Source organism: Notechis scutatus, chromosome Z (genome assembly GCF_049901735.1).
Source record: "Notechis scutatus isolate UNSWTSFEM ecotype Mainland chromosome Z, rNotScu1.2, whole genome shotgun sequence".
Lineage (NCBI taxonomy): Eukaryota > Metazoa > Chordata > Lepidosauria > Squamata > Elapidae > Notechis > Notechis scutatus.
In genome coordinates this window covers 94,662,111-94,675,333 of record NC_142025.1, presented here as the reverse complement: position 1 = coordinate 94,675,333, position 13,223 = coordinate 94,662,111, and the positions used below count along the sequence as shown (strand labels likewise).

At 34.4% G+C, this 13,223-nt stretch overlaps 1 protein-coding gene across 4 annotated transcripts in view; it reads right to left on the bottom strand.

The window, feature by feature from the left end:
- HAP1 (huntingtin associated protein 1) overlaps positions 1-13,223 on the bottom strand; it is a 105,500-nt gene that overhangs the window by 52,627 nt on the left and 39,650 nt on the right. For all 4 annotated transcript variants that reach the window (XM_087945475.1, XM_087945478.1, XM_087945477.1 and 1 more), the window contains exon 4: positions 12,143-12,337. The gene's annotated coding sequence lies outside the window, so the exon portion shown is untranslated. The remainder of the gene's footprint in view (positions 1-12,142; positions 12,338-13,223) is intronic.

The following is a 13,223-nucleotide window of genomic DNA, read 5'->3' as shown; positions in this document are numbered from 1 at the left end:
CGTGCATTTTTTAAAAAAAATTCATTGGGAATCAAGTTATCCTTCCCAAGCAGCAGTATAATATGGGTATGGTTCTCTCTTTCAGTTCAAAAGTTTGACGTTTGAGAATAAGGGAACTGCTTGTAAAATTATCCTTAAGAAAGAAGTGTTTTCCTTCCTTATAAGAATTGTTTGTAGAACCAGGAAACACAGACTGATTATGTGCCATCAAGTCACTGTTGACTCTTAGTAATCACATAGATATTCTTGATGATCTATCCTCAACCTGGTCTTTCAGGTCGACCAACGAGTAAGCACAGAAAGGGGCATAAATAGGGAAGTAAGAAGGCACTAGTGTGCAGATACAAGTATATTCTACAAAAGTCTAGAACTCTCCTAAATTGATCTGTTCATATGGGCTTGACTCACAGGGTAAGGGAAAAGAGGAGAACTTCAGTTGAAGGCCAGAAAATTGGCAAGGAAGGCATTTGATTGTTATAATATCCACACATACTATGAGGGAAAGCCCATTGTCTGATATGGAGTGAGAATCACTTAGCTGCATTTGCCCCCTTTGCTGCAGGTAGTCCATTGGGTAACTAACAGATTTAAATGAATAGTCCACAGTGGCTGCCCTGACAGGACAAAGAGTTAAGAATATATATACCTATATGGAGTTCCATTGCTTTTGAATTGTAGTTCTGGAGAAGACTTGAGAGTCCCTTGACTGCAAGGAGATCAAATCAGTCAATCCTAAAGGAAAACAACCCTGTCTATCATTTTGAAGGACAGATACTGAAGCTGCCTAATGAGAAGGCCAACATTCTTTGGCAGCCTAATGAGAAGGCCCACAAGCTTATTCCTAGGTTTACCAAGTACTCAAGAGGATAAAATCAAAAGGCCAAAAGCTAAAACACACCACTGCTTTTTTGTTTGTTTAGTGATTGTTGTGGTAGGGACTCCCAGTCTCTTCCCCACCGTCTTCCTACAGTTCCCCCTTCATAGACCATTTCTCAGTTATGCTGGGGAAGATGGAGAGGGATGACAGGTGACGGGAAAAAACACAACGGCATCCAGTCCTCTGGAAAAATGTAGAAGATTTCATGTGGAGTTGTTTTAAAATTGGCAAACAAAAGTAAAACTTTATAAGCACATAAGAGGGTAGATAGAAACACAGACAGGTTTTCCTCATATTTCAAAACTGAGGTTTTAAAAAAATGGTTTGGAAGAAAAGTTAGCTATGCTTTATAGATGAATAGTCAAGGGACCATTAAGGCTAGACTTAAAGACAGTGGAATAGATGCTATGTGTATGTAGGGAGGTTGGTGGGGAGGAGAGGGCAATAACCCAGGGTTCAGTTTTCAGGTGTATTGTCATTACAGGATAGAATGGATAAAAGAAAAATTTATACACAAACACACACACAATATATGTCTGTACACATTATAAAATATAAGGGATAAAAAAAAAATACAGATATACACCCATACACAAACACATATAAATAAAATATAAAATAAAATTAAAACATGGTAAAATCAATGCACAACATAACATTTTCATCTCTGAAGAAGCTGGAAAATTTCAAATAATGCAAGTTAGAAACAGCCCCAGCCTCTTCATTTCGCACAAAGATCAGTCTGGACATTTCGCACAAAAATCAGTCTGAAAGTTTAATTCACTGGAAAGCATATTCTTAAATTTACCAAGCACTCAGAGGGTAAAATCAAAATAAAAGCAGGTTTAAAGTTCACAAAGCAGCAGGGCAGAGGTGGCTGTGATGGTTTGCTGACCACATCAAAAATGATTAGTTTTTTGGTGGCTTCATATGCAATTTAAACCTAGTGATTATGATTCAATGTTTTGTATTTATGCAGGCTTAGCAGATGGGCAATCCAGAACCAAGCGAAGGAGGTTAATAAGCCCTCGTGACAGTATTTTCCCCATAAAAGTTCATAGCACCTTGGAGTAAGACTAGCAAAAGCTGCTTGAAGTTTAGGAAGCACATTGTTGATGAGTCTGTCTAACCTGGTTGAGATTTGTAACTATGTTTTGAAGAATAGCATAATGGGCACACTGAGTCCTAAGAAAGATTTAGGAACTAAGACAACTTCCTAAAACTTCCTGAACATAGACTTCCAGTGACGAGATATGGGCGAACGGAGGTGCTGAAGCTCGCTCTGGGTTTCATGCTATCTCCTCTTGCTGTTGGAGTGACCCTTAGGGGTGCACGCATCTTGTAGAGAAGTGTGCCAGTGTGGGGAGACTCAAGTCGTGGTGTGGAAAAGGTGATTCTCATCGTGACGTAGAGAAACCCTGTGGAGACCGACAACAAGAGACTGTCAGCAATGGCGGTCCTAAAGCCTTGATCGTTGCATACAAGAGGAAGCGAGTGAGTGACAGACTGTGGTGAACGAAGAGTGCGAGTGAAAGAATTTGCAATCCTGATTGAGCGTTGAATATTGGAGTATCTTAGTCGGAGCAAAGCCCGAAAACAGTGGCCAAAGCAGATACGAGAGGCGGCGAAAGCGAAAGGGCTCATGAGACGGAAGAGGGTAAGGACACAAGCGATCGGACAGAGAAGATAAGAGAATCGGAGGGATCTGAGAGACTGATAATAATTGGGGGAGAGAGAAAAGAAGAAGAAAGAAAGAACAATAATTTAATTTAAGGGAACTTTGAAGGATTTGAATTGTGGACTTTTGGGAAAATTGGAAGGACAAACTTGAGATGGGGGGAGACTTGAAGTAAGGAATTAAATTACAACTTTAAATATTCCACGAACGAAACTGAATAATTTACTAGTCTCCTTTTGGATTATTGGACTGGAGCTGTAGTAAGTGGAGAATATTTATTAAAGAAAGAGACTATTTGAATCTAAAAATTGACTTGTTAAACTTTCAAACGAAAGGAGAAATGACTACAGCGGAAAGTGTGGTGAGATAGTGAAATCAGAGACATTACTCAGCAACTCTGTACTTCCGGTGCGCTCGGTGAAGGAATCTTGAAGAACTGAACAATTATATTAAGACACTTTAAGCTTTTTAAATTTGCGGATTGCAACAATTATTTCTTGACACCAACTTAACTGATTTTTGAATATGGTAAATGTAATTTATATATATTTAGTTGATAATTAGTAATATTGTAGTTTATATTTGGTTATAACACACATAAAAAAGGGAAGTGATAATTAATTAATTATTTGGGTATAGATATTAGGTATAGGTGTTGATTAGATTGAATTAAATTAATTGTGATTAATTGTGATTATTATAGATTAACTAATTAATTATTGTGTAGTAAGGTTGATATATCTATATTTAGATTTGTAAGTATTTGAAATATTATTTTATAACACTATTTTGAGATTTGGGATTCTATAGCATTTATAGATATACCGGTTAATATTATTTAAATTTAAATAGAGGAATTTGATATATTATTAAGAATTACAAATCCAGATATTTGATTTAGAAATTAGCTGTAAAAGTGTTCTGGAAAATATATATATATATTGATAAGAGAGGTTAATCCTGTAACATATCATATTATTTAGCGTAGTGGCCATTTATAGTTGATATTTCTTAATAGTGAATGTTAATTTGGGACAACATATTTAATATAATACAAAAACAAAAACAAATTTTACCAGAAATGACCTCCGTCACTAATACAATGCTTAAAACTGAAAAGAAGACTTCTTTAATACAAACAACTTCAATGCCATCAACCTCAGTGATGGCACAAAAGACAATTGAAGAAACTTTATCTGGAGAAAAACAACCTATGATCACGAATGCCAATATTCAATCGACTCTTCTTACTTTACAAGAGTCCATGCTGAAGCTTCAGGAAATAGTGGTAAAAAATCATATCGAATCAAGAGCTGACACAAATGAACTAAAAGAAGAGATGGGAAACTTAAAGGCAGAAATGAAACCAGACATCCTAAAACTGGATCAAAAAATTGAAACAATACAGCAAGCACTAGAAAGGAATGAATCAACAATAAAGGAGGTTGAGAAAAGAACGGAAAAAATGGAAAAGAAGCTGGAAATGGTTGGTCAGCAATTAAGAAATGTGAGTAAAGAAATGGATGACTCCTTGGTATATTTGGAAATGGATAAGGCCGCAGCATATCTAAGATTCCAAAATATAATGGAATCTAAAGAAGAGTACTTAGAACAAGTGATGACAGGAATATTAGCAGACCTATTGGAAAAAGATAAGGATGATATTCTGAAAGAGTTAGACGAAGTATACAGAGGGAGCACAAATTATGCAAGACGACATAAACATCCAAAAGAGGTCCATGTGAGACTTGCCAGAAGGACAATTCGAGATATTATATATAAAATTTCTAGAGAAGAAACAATTACATACAAAGGGAAAGAAATCTTGGTGCTTAAACAAATCCCAAGAAGAGTGAGAGAGCAGAGGCGAGATTATAAATGCTTGGTGAACCAATTAAACAAAAAAGGTATCATATTTAGATGGCTAATCCCAGAAGGAATGCTAATCACTTGGGAAGAAAGAAAAATTAAAGTAGACTCCGTGGAAAAAGCCCAAGAATTCTACGAACGATTGATAGGCCATGAAGAATCGAGTAGTAGAGACGAGTTAGAAATGAATTTGCAAGACGACCAAGACTACCAAAAAAATAGAGATGGGAATTGTAGGAATTAAAAAAATAAACAACATCAGAACTTCCGGTTTGCCAGGCTTTGGCGGCGGCGGGGTTTCGCGATCCTGCGCGATCCCTGTTGCGCTAGCCGTCTTGGTGCCTCTGATCCTGACGGGTCTGGAGGATAAGGCTGCCCGTAGAGGCAGCCGAAGACAGGGGGATCCGGACAGGGGTTTGGGGTTTTCGCAGACCCCCTCCCCACCCGGCACAACCCCTTTTCTCAAGGCGGTGGAGCGCGGTCAGTAATGGCCGCCACAAAGAAGCCGGCAGCTGGACAAGATTGTGCTGGAGGAAGAAGGAGAAAGTTTTGAAGCGAAAGTTTTTTGGCTGAACTGGGACTATAAGATGCATTTAATATCCTGAAAACCTTGATTTTCTGAACGATATTTTGTTTCCAGAAGAGATTTATAAGCGGCGAGTGAAAGTGCTGAAAGAGAAAGTTTACTCTCCTTCCCTATGGAATTAACAAATGGACACTGAAAAGCCTGCTATTTTATAGAAGGTAAAAATTTAAAGCTCTTTGTTACAAGTGGGAAGGGAGAGGACAAAAGAGAAATTTATATTAAGATCTTGTTGGAGGAGATGCCTGGAAGATTTTGAGACTGGAAGTTAATTGCAATAAGACTTTAAAATACAGATTGGGGTTTTTTTCCCTTTCCAATCGATATTACCCCAGGAAGAAAAAGTGTGAAGGGAAGAACTTTGTGCTCTGTTTGGATTGCTTGATAACTTTGGGATTTTGGGGAATTGTTCTAAGCTTTGAATTATCTTGATTGTTTTAAGAAGAAGAAGAGAAAAAAAAAGAAGAAGAAAAGGTTTATAATGGCTTTATCTGTTGATGAACTGAGAGAGGAATATGGAAAAATAAAGGAAGAAGGCAAGGACGTTTTGAGAGAAATTTTTCGCTTTTTAGAAATGGCGCTTGCTACTTATCAGCAAACACAACAATTGATGGAGGAGGAGGAGGAGGAGGAGGAGGAGGAAGAAGAAGAAGAAGAAGAAGAAGAAGAAGAAGAAGAAGAAGAAGAAGAAGAAGAAGAAGAAGAAGAAGAAGAAGAAGAAGAAGAAGAAGAAGAAGAAGAAGAAGAAGAAGAAGAAGCCATCTTTAACGAATCCAAAAAGTTGATTAAGAAAGGAAGGAGAAAGAGAGGAAGGAAAAAGGACTTAAGAGTTAAAAAAACATCCAAGAAAGAGAAAAATAAGATGCAAAATCAATACAATGTTAGAAAGCAAAAGAAAAGAGAAATACAACAGAGAGGGGAAGCTAAAAAGGAGGAGGTTAGGAGTAGGGGGGTAAAAAGACCAGATGGGATAAGACAGGAAGGAAGAAGGGGGAAAAAGCCACAAAGGTATGAAACAAGATGGGAAAAAGAATTTTTTTTTTTTTTAGGGATAAAGGGTAATGTATAATTTTTTTCAAAAGGATTCTGCAAGGTACATAAGATAGTATTGTAGTATTTGTATTAGAAATAGAAAATTAGAATTTTATAAGACTTAAGTAAAGATTAAAACATTAAAGGTTTAATAATGATAGATTTTAAGATTTAATAAAATATTAAAAGGAATGTTTAAAATATTTAGTTTAAGTATAGAGTTTAATTGACTATTGTGTGGATGTTAGTATAAACTTATTACTGTAGCATTTGTTTTTGAAATAGATAATTGGAATGTTATAAGATTTAATGTTCAATTATATATTTAATTACTTTATAGATTTATAAAAATTAGTAGGTAGAATGTACTAAGCAGAATCAGATAGGGAATCAGGTGTTACCTTAAATGTTAATTTAGGGGAGCGATGGAAAGGCATCATACTTCGATTAGTGATTTCAGGAGAAATCTTTTTTTGTTTCTACTATAGGGAATGAGATAAATGGATAATTGGAAAAGAATGGACAAAAGATACAAGTATAATGATTTAAATTAAGATGAAATAAATAAAATAGAATTAAGAAGAGTGGAAAGCGGGGAGAAATTATAATGAAGATATAGAATGGTAAATAAGATAGGTAATGGTATATATGATGAGCATAAACTTAATTAAAGTCCATATAAAGAGAGGTAATCCGGGGCCAAGCTACTTTTTAAAAAGATGTTTTATGTTTCTGTGTTTTGTGTGTTTATGTTTGTTTGAGATTTAATAAAACCTTGGAGGAAAGCTAGAGAATAATTCAAGACAGAGGGAAATATGAATATGATGATTATAAAATGGATAAATATAGAAAAGAAATGTAATTGAATAAGAGCAAAGAGAAACAATGAGAAATCTGCTAAAAGATATTTAAGTGGAAATGGGATATATTAGAACTATATTGTATAAAATAATGTTTTATCTGCCTTGTAAAAATTTATAATAGAAAGAGGTTTTATGTCTTCAATGTTTAATGATGTTTTGCCTGTCTTTAAAAATTAATAAAATTTGTTCCAAAAATAAAAAAATAAAAAAAATAAACAACATCAAGAGAGAGAAGAACCGAAGACACACAATCAGCCACAAAGAGAGACAGGAGTAACTACAAGACAAAGAGCAAGAGTCAATTAGGTGATGGATGAAGAAAAAAAAATACTATCAATTAACATAAATGGCCTAAACTCTAGGATAAAAAGGAAAAGAATATTAACCAAATTAATTAAACAAAATGCAGATATAATATGTTTACAGGAAACTCATATAAGGAAGGAAGAAGAAAAATATTTAGAATGCCCCAAGCTAGGGAATTTGTATACATCGCCAGCAGATTTTAGGAAAAAGAAAGGGATAGCAGTATATGTGAAAGACGATATGAAAGCAGAGCCAATTTGGATAGACCCCAATGGAAGAATTCTGATGTTACAAATTTGGATTAAATCAATTCTAATTCTACTAGTGGTAACCTATGCCCCTAACGATAACCAAAAGGAATTTTTTAAACAATTACATGAGAAATTAGTGGAATTAGATAAAAGGAATATTTGTATCTTGGAAGATTTCAATGCTATTGTGGACCACCAGAAAGATCATAGTGGGGGGGGGGGGGAGAAGAAAAAAAGAGAACTACCAAAAACATGTGAAGAAATGATGATTGAACTAAATTTGGTAGACATGTGGAGGAAATTAAACCCTGAGAAAAAGCAATTTACATTTTACTCCAACCCTCACCAATCATGGACACGAATTGATATGGTGTGGATGAATGGTGAATTAGTAAATGAATTAAAAGAGATTGAAATTTTACCAAACGAATGGGCAGATCACAACCCGATTCAGATAGTGTGGAAAGGCAGGAAGAAACCAAGGAAAAGGTGGACCTTAAATACACAGTTAATTAAAGAGAAAGAATTTATGAATAAACTTGATGAGGAATTAGATTATTTTTTAAAAGGAAATAATAATGAGGCAACTACGAAACAGAATATTTGGGATACAATGAAGGCAATAATAAGAGGCATAACGATATCATACACTGCTAAAAGAAATAAAGAAAAATATGCCCAACAAAATAAATTAGAACAAAGAATCAAAGAATTAGAAATTGAGCTGCAAACACCCCAAAAGATTGCAAATTGAAAAAACAGATGATAATAACTAAACATAAATTAAATTTAATCGAACAAGAAGGAATGGTCTCAAAGTTAAATACAGCCAGACAGATATTCTTTGAATAGGCCAATAAACCAGGAAGGTGGATGGCCTATAAACTTAAAAAAGAAAAACAAAAAAGATTGATCTACCAATTAATAGATGAGAATGGGGATGCCCAACAAGGGATAGAACAGAAAAAAGAAATTGCATGTAAATTTTTTGAAGATCTTTATAAAAAGAAGGAGGTAAATGAGGATATGATAAGAAACTATTTGGGTATTACTAAAGATAAAATAATTAAGGAGGAGATGAAGGAAATGTTACTTAGAGATATTACGTGGCCCGAGTTAAAAGCAGCAATAGAAAACCAAAAGAACAGTAAAACCCCAGGACCCGACGGGATACCAGGGGAACTTTATAAAAAAATAGAACAAATAAGACCTCTCATGGTGAAAGTATATAATGAGGTCCTACTAGCAGCGAGAATGCTGGATTCATGGAAGGAGACATTGATATTGTTGATTCTGAAAGAAGATTCAGATTCACGACATATACAAAACTATAGACCAATTTCCCTGTTAAACACTGATTATAAAATATTTACTACAATTATAGCAAATAGATTGAAAAAAATATTGAATGAATATATACATAAAGATCAAAACAGATTTCTTTCTAATAGACAAATCAGGAATAATTTAAGGATAGTATTAAATGTTTTGGAATACTACGAAGCCCACCCGGAAAAACAAATAGCCCTTGTATTCTTGGATGCACAGAAGGCCTTTGACAATTTAAATTGGCAATTCCTAATTCAACAAATTTACAATATGAATCTAGGCACTAAGTTTGAAAACATCGTGACTACAATTTATGATTCACAAAAGGCGAATATTACAATTAATGGAGAGTACATGCGCTCAATAAAAATAGAGAAAGGAGTCAGGCAGGGATGTCCATTATCCCCCCTGCTCTTCATATTATCTTTGGAAACATTGCTTACACGAATTAGACAGAACCCAGGAATAAAAGGACTAAAAATTAAAAAAGAAGAATATAAATTCCAGTCATTTGCGGATGATATGGTATTTTTCATAGAGGAACCAATTGAAACAGGTCAAGAACTATTGAAAGAGTTAGATCAATTTGGGGAAGTTGCAGGACTTAAAATTAATAGGGAAAAATGAAATTAATAACTAAAAAATTAACAGAAAAACAAAAACTAAAATTGGAAAGGATAATGGGATTACAAATAGTAAAAAAAGTTAAATACCTAGGAATTTGGTTAACGGCCCAATGCAAAACTCTAATGGAAAATAATTATAATAAATTATTACAGCAAATTAAAAAAGATTTAGAGATATGGGTTAAATTGCAAATCTCCTTATTAGGGAGGATTGCTACTATAAAAACGAATATTCTGCCCAAATTTATTTACTTATTCCAAACAATACCAATAAAAATACATAAAAATTACTTAGTGGAACTTAACAAGATAATCACCAAATTTATCTGGCAAGGGAAAAAACTGAGGATAAACCTAAACGCAATGCAAGATATGAAGAGCAGGGGAGGTATGGCACTCCCAAATTGGGAATTATACTATAGTGCAGCCTCCTTACTCTGGTTGAAAGAGTGGGTAAATCTGTCAAATAAAAGGATCTTATTTTTAGAAGGCCATGATTTACAGAGGGGATGGCATGCATTTTTATGGGACGTTGGGAAAATTAAGCAGAAGTATTTCCACAGACATATAATTAGAGATTCCTTATTGGCTAATTGGAACAAAATAAAAAAAACATTATTTAAAAATCCCAATTTGGATCTCAACGATGGAGGCGATGATACATCCAAATAATCTAGATCTTAATAAAATGATAAAATACAAAGACCTTCTTGATGCGCAAGTGTAGAGTTGTAATTGCAGGAATGTTCTTATCTTGGGTGGCAAACCTCAGATAAGGAATGTTTACAAGCAATTACAACTCAGGCAAACAAAGTCACTAATGTAAAGGAGGATTAGAGAGAGGAAGTAAACATATGTTAGACTTTAACTAGAGATAATTAATTGTGTTAATTATTATGCTAAACAGTAACGAAAGTTAAGCAGTAACCAAAGTTAACCAATGTTGGAGGATTACTAAAAATGTGTATAAATGCAAGACTAGACTCCAATAAAGTTCATCATGATTCATTTGATCATGATCAAACACCTCGACTGCCTCGTCATTACAACACGCAAGGAACTTTAAAATCATGGCAAAATCTCCAAGAACAGGGGCTATAAGTAGACCGGTAGGCTTACTTGCAAATTCAAAATAAATATAGCCAGGACAAGAAAAAATTTGGAATTTATACTAAGGCACAACAAATAGATAAAATTTTATTAGGGCCAGATAAAAAAAATATAACTAAATTTTATAATTATTTACTAGAGATGGAATAAGAAGAGGAAGTAGTCAAAGGCAACATGATAGCTTGGAGCAGAAACATAGGATATAGCATTACATTATTAGAATGGGAAAAGGTTTGGACAAGGAATAATAAAATTACAAGATCAGCAGCATATAAAGAAAATGCCTATAAAATGTTTTATAGATGGCATTTCTCACCCTTGAGAATGGCGAAAATGTCTCCTAACATGAATCCAAATTGCTGGAAATGTAAAAAGAAACAGGGAACATTTTTTCATATGTGGTGGTCCTGCACTGAAGCCCAAAGATACTGGCATAGAATAAAAAAATGGTTAGAGGAAATAACGGCGGAGCAAATTCAATTAAAACCAGAATTCTTCCTATTGGGGATATTTAATAGGCAAATTCCTAAAAATGTCAAATATATAATACTGCATATTCTTACTGCAGCCAGAATAACCTTTGCACAGTGTTGGAAACAAGCAGATATTCCAACAGAGGAGATGGCTATACAAAAGATAACAGCCTGTGCAGAGATGGACAAGTTAACCTTAGCACTTAAGGAAAAAGAAACATCAGAATATTATAGAAACTGGGAATGCTGGTATGACTGGATAGAACAAAAATAGAAAATATATTAGTAAATAACGTAAAATGTAAATCATAATTATATATTCCCAATAAGATGTATTTGTAAATGTATCACCAATATTGATAACAAACAAGGAACCATAGACTGTTGATAGTAGAATTGTTAGTTTTTTAATCATTTTCTTTTTTTCTATTTCTTTTCTTCTTCTTCTGTGTGTTGCGTTTGTTTGATATTTTGGTTTTGTAATCAATAAAGTTTGTTTAAAAAAACAAAAACTTCCTGAACATAGTGGGAATTATTTCCATGAAAATGTATATAATGCAGTGGTATCATTCTCACCTCCTCTTGCGAAAAATCAGGTCTTTCTTTTGTTCTTTTTACAGATTCTCATAATAGCAATTCTGGAAAACATTTCTTGTTCCTTTATCACAATGACTACTTTAAAAAAGGAGTAGCTTAATTAAATAAAAAAGGATTGGCAAGGAGCTAGCCCTTCTGAGTACTGTAAATATGTTTAAAATGTTCATGAGTAAGAAAGATATACCATGTGGTCCACAAAGTCAAAAGCCCAGGAATTGAATTCTACAATGGTAGTATAGAGATATACCACTATGAGTAACATAAAAAGATAGCTATTAGGAATAGGGATTATTTTACTGAAGCCTCATCTCAGTTCCTTCAGAATTTCCTGGACACCACCGCAATCAGATCATGACTTCACGGCTGACACCCAGCTTCTCCTCCTTTTGCACCACATCAATAATAACATCTTACCTCATAAAGTTATTGTGATTTTTTTTTCAAAACAGCATGTATACCCTGCTCTAAGGAGTCAAAAAGAAATTTTAAAACTAAAAATTACTGTTAGACTTATAGATCGGTTTGACTTCTCCCCAGAGATTACTTACAGAAATATTCTAGTGTCTCTTCAATCTGCTTGAATGTGAGGGCAGTAGCAGCATCAGAGGAGACCTGGGATGTCTGAATCCAATCTTTGTGGTCATATCCAAATACTGTGTCTGCCCGGAGTTTATACAAGGGCAGTTGTTCCCCCAGAAGGCTGATGATTTCCACTTCTGGCAAATTGCTGCTATTGCAAAAGTCTGTTGAGAAAATATGAGGAGAGACAAAGAGAGATGGTTTGATTAGCAAAGGGGGAAGTGAGGTAAGGCCTTTGGTCTCAAGAAACTGACCCGTCTCTAAGATGCACCTGGCTGTAGAATATCACAAGTTTTTCTTGATTGAGTTTACCACATTGCACCATTTCAGCCAGTGTGCTACTGATAGTATGATTTGAATGTTGTGGAAACTAAGCCAATTTCATATTTTGCAATCTACGGAAGGCAAGAAAACTAGAGATTGACGGCAGATGTCAATCTACTCTAGTGATAAAAGATATCCCTTCCCACATGAGCTGCATTCACGGCAAAACCTATGAGATTCCTCCATGTGGGTATGGTTGTTCCTACAATTAAACCTTATAATTAAACATTCAAAGCCTGCTGAATGGACCCTGAATAGTGGCAGAAGGAAGAATCAGCCAGAAGTCTCTGGCCCAGGAAATCAAATTGTTTATATTCACCAGCCATACCTCAGATATATATAGCTAGCCTGTCAGAGAGGAATAAATAAAATCACACAGATGAGTTTATCAAAAAATATTCCAATATCAGGTTGTAATTTACAGTACTGTATACTGGCTCTGCCTTTTTCTTTGAAATGTAATCAACAAAAGGTTCTGCTTTTGATCATGTCTGCACAGCAAGCTGACAATGCTTTCTAGGAGCCAGTTTATATTGTATTATTTACATGCTAATAAAATTATGTATATTGTATCTTCAAAGTGATTTGGTCACATTAAGTAAACCAGAGTTTGGCCACAATGTTATGCAACTCTTAATTTATTTTAAAGTACATTATAATGTCTTACAATATAATGGGATATAAAAAACATGATCTCTTAAAAATAATGATTAGGTTTCTTAAGCC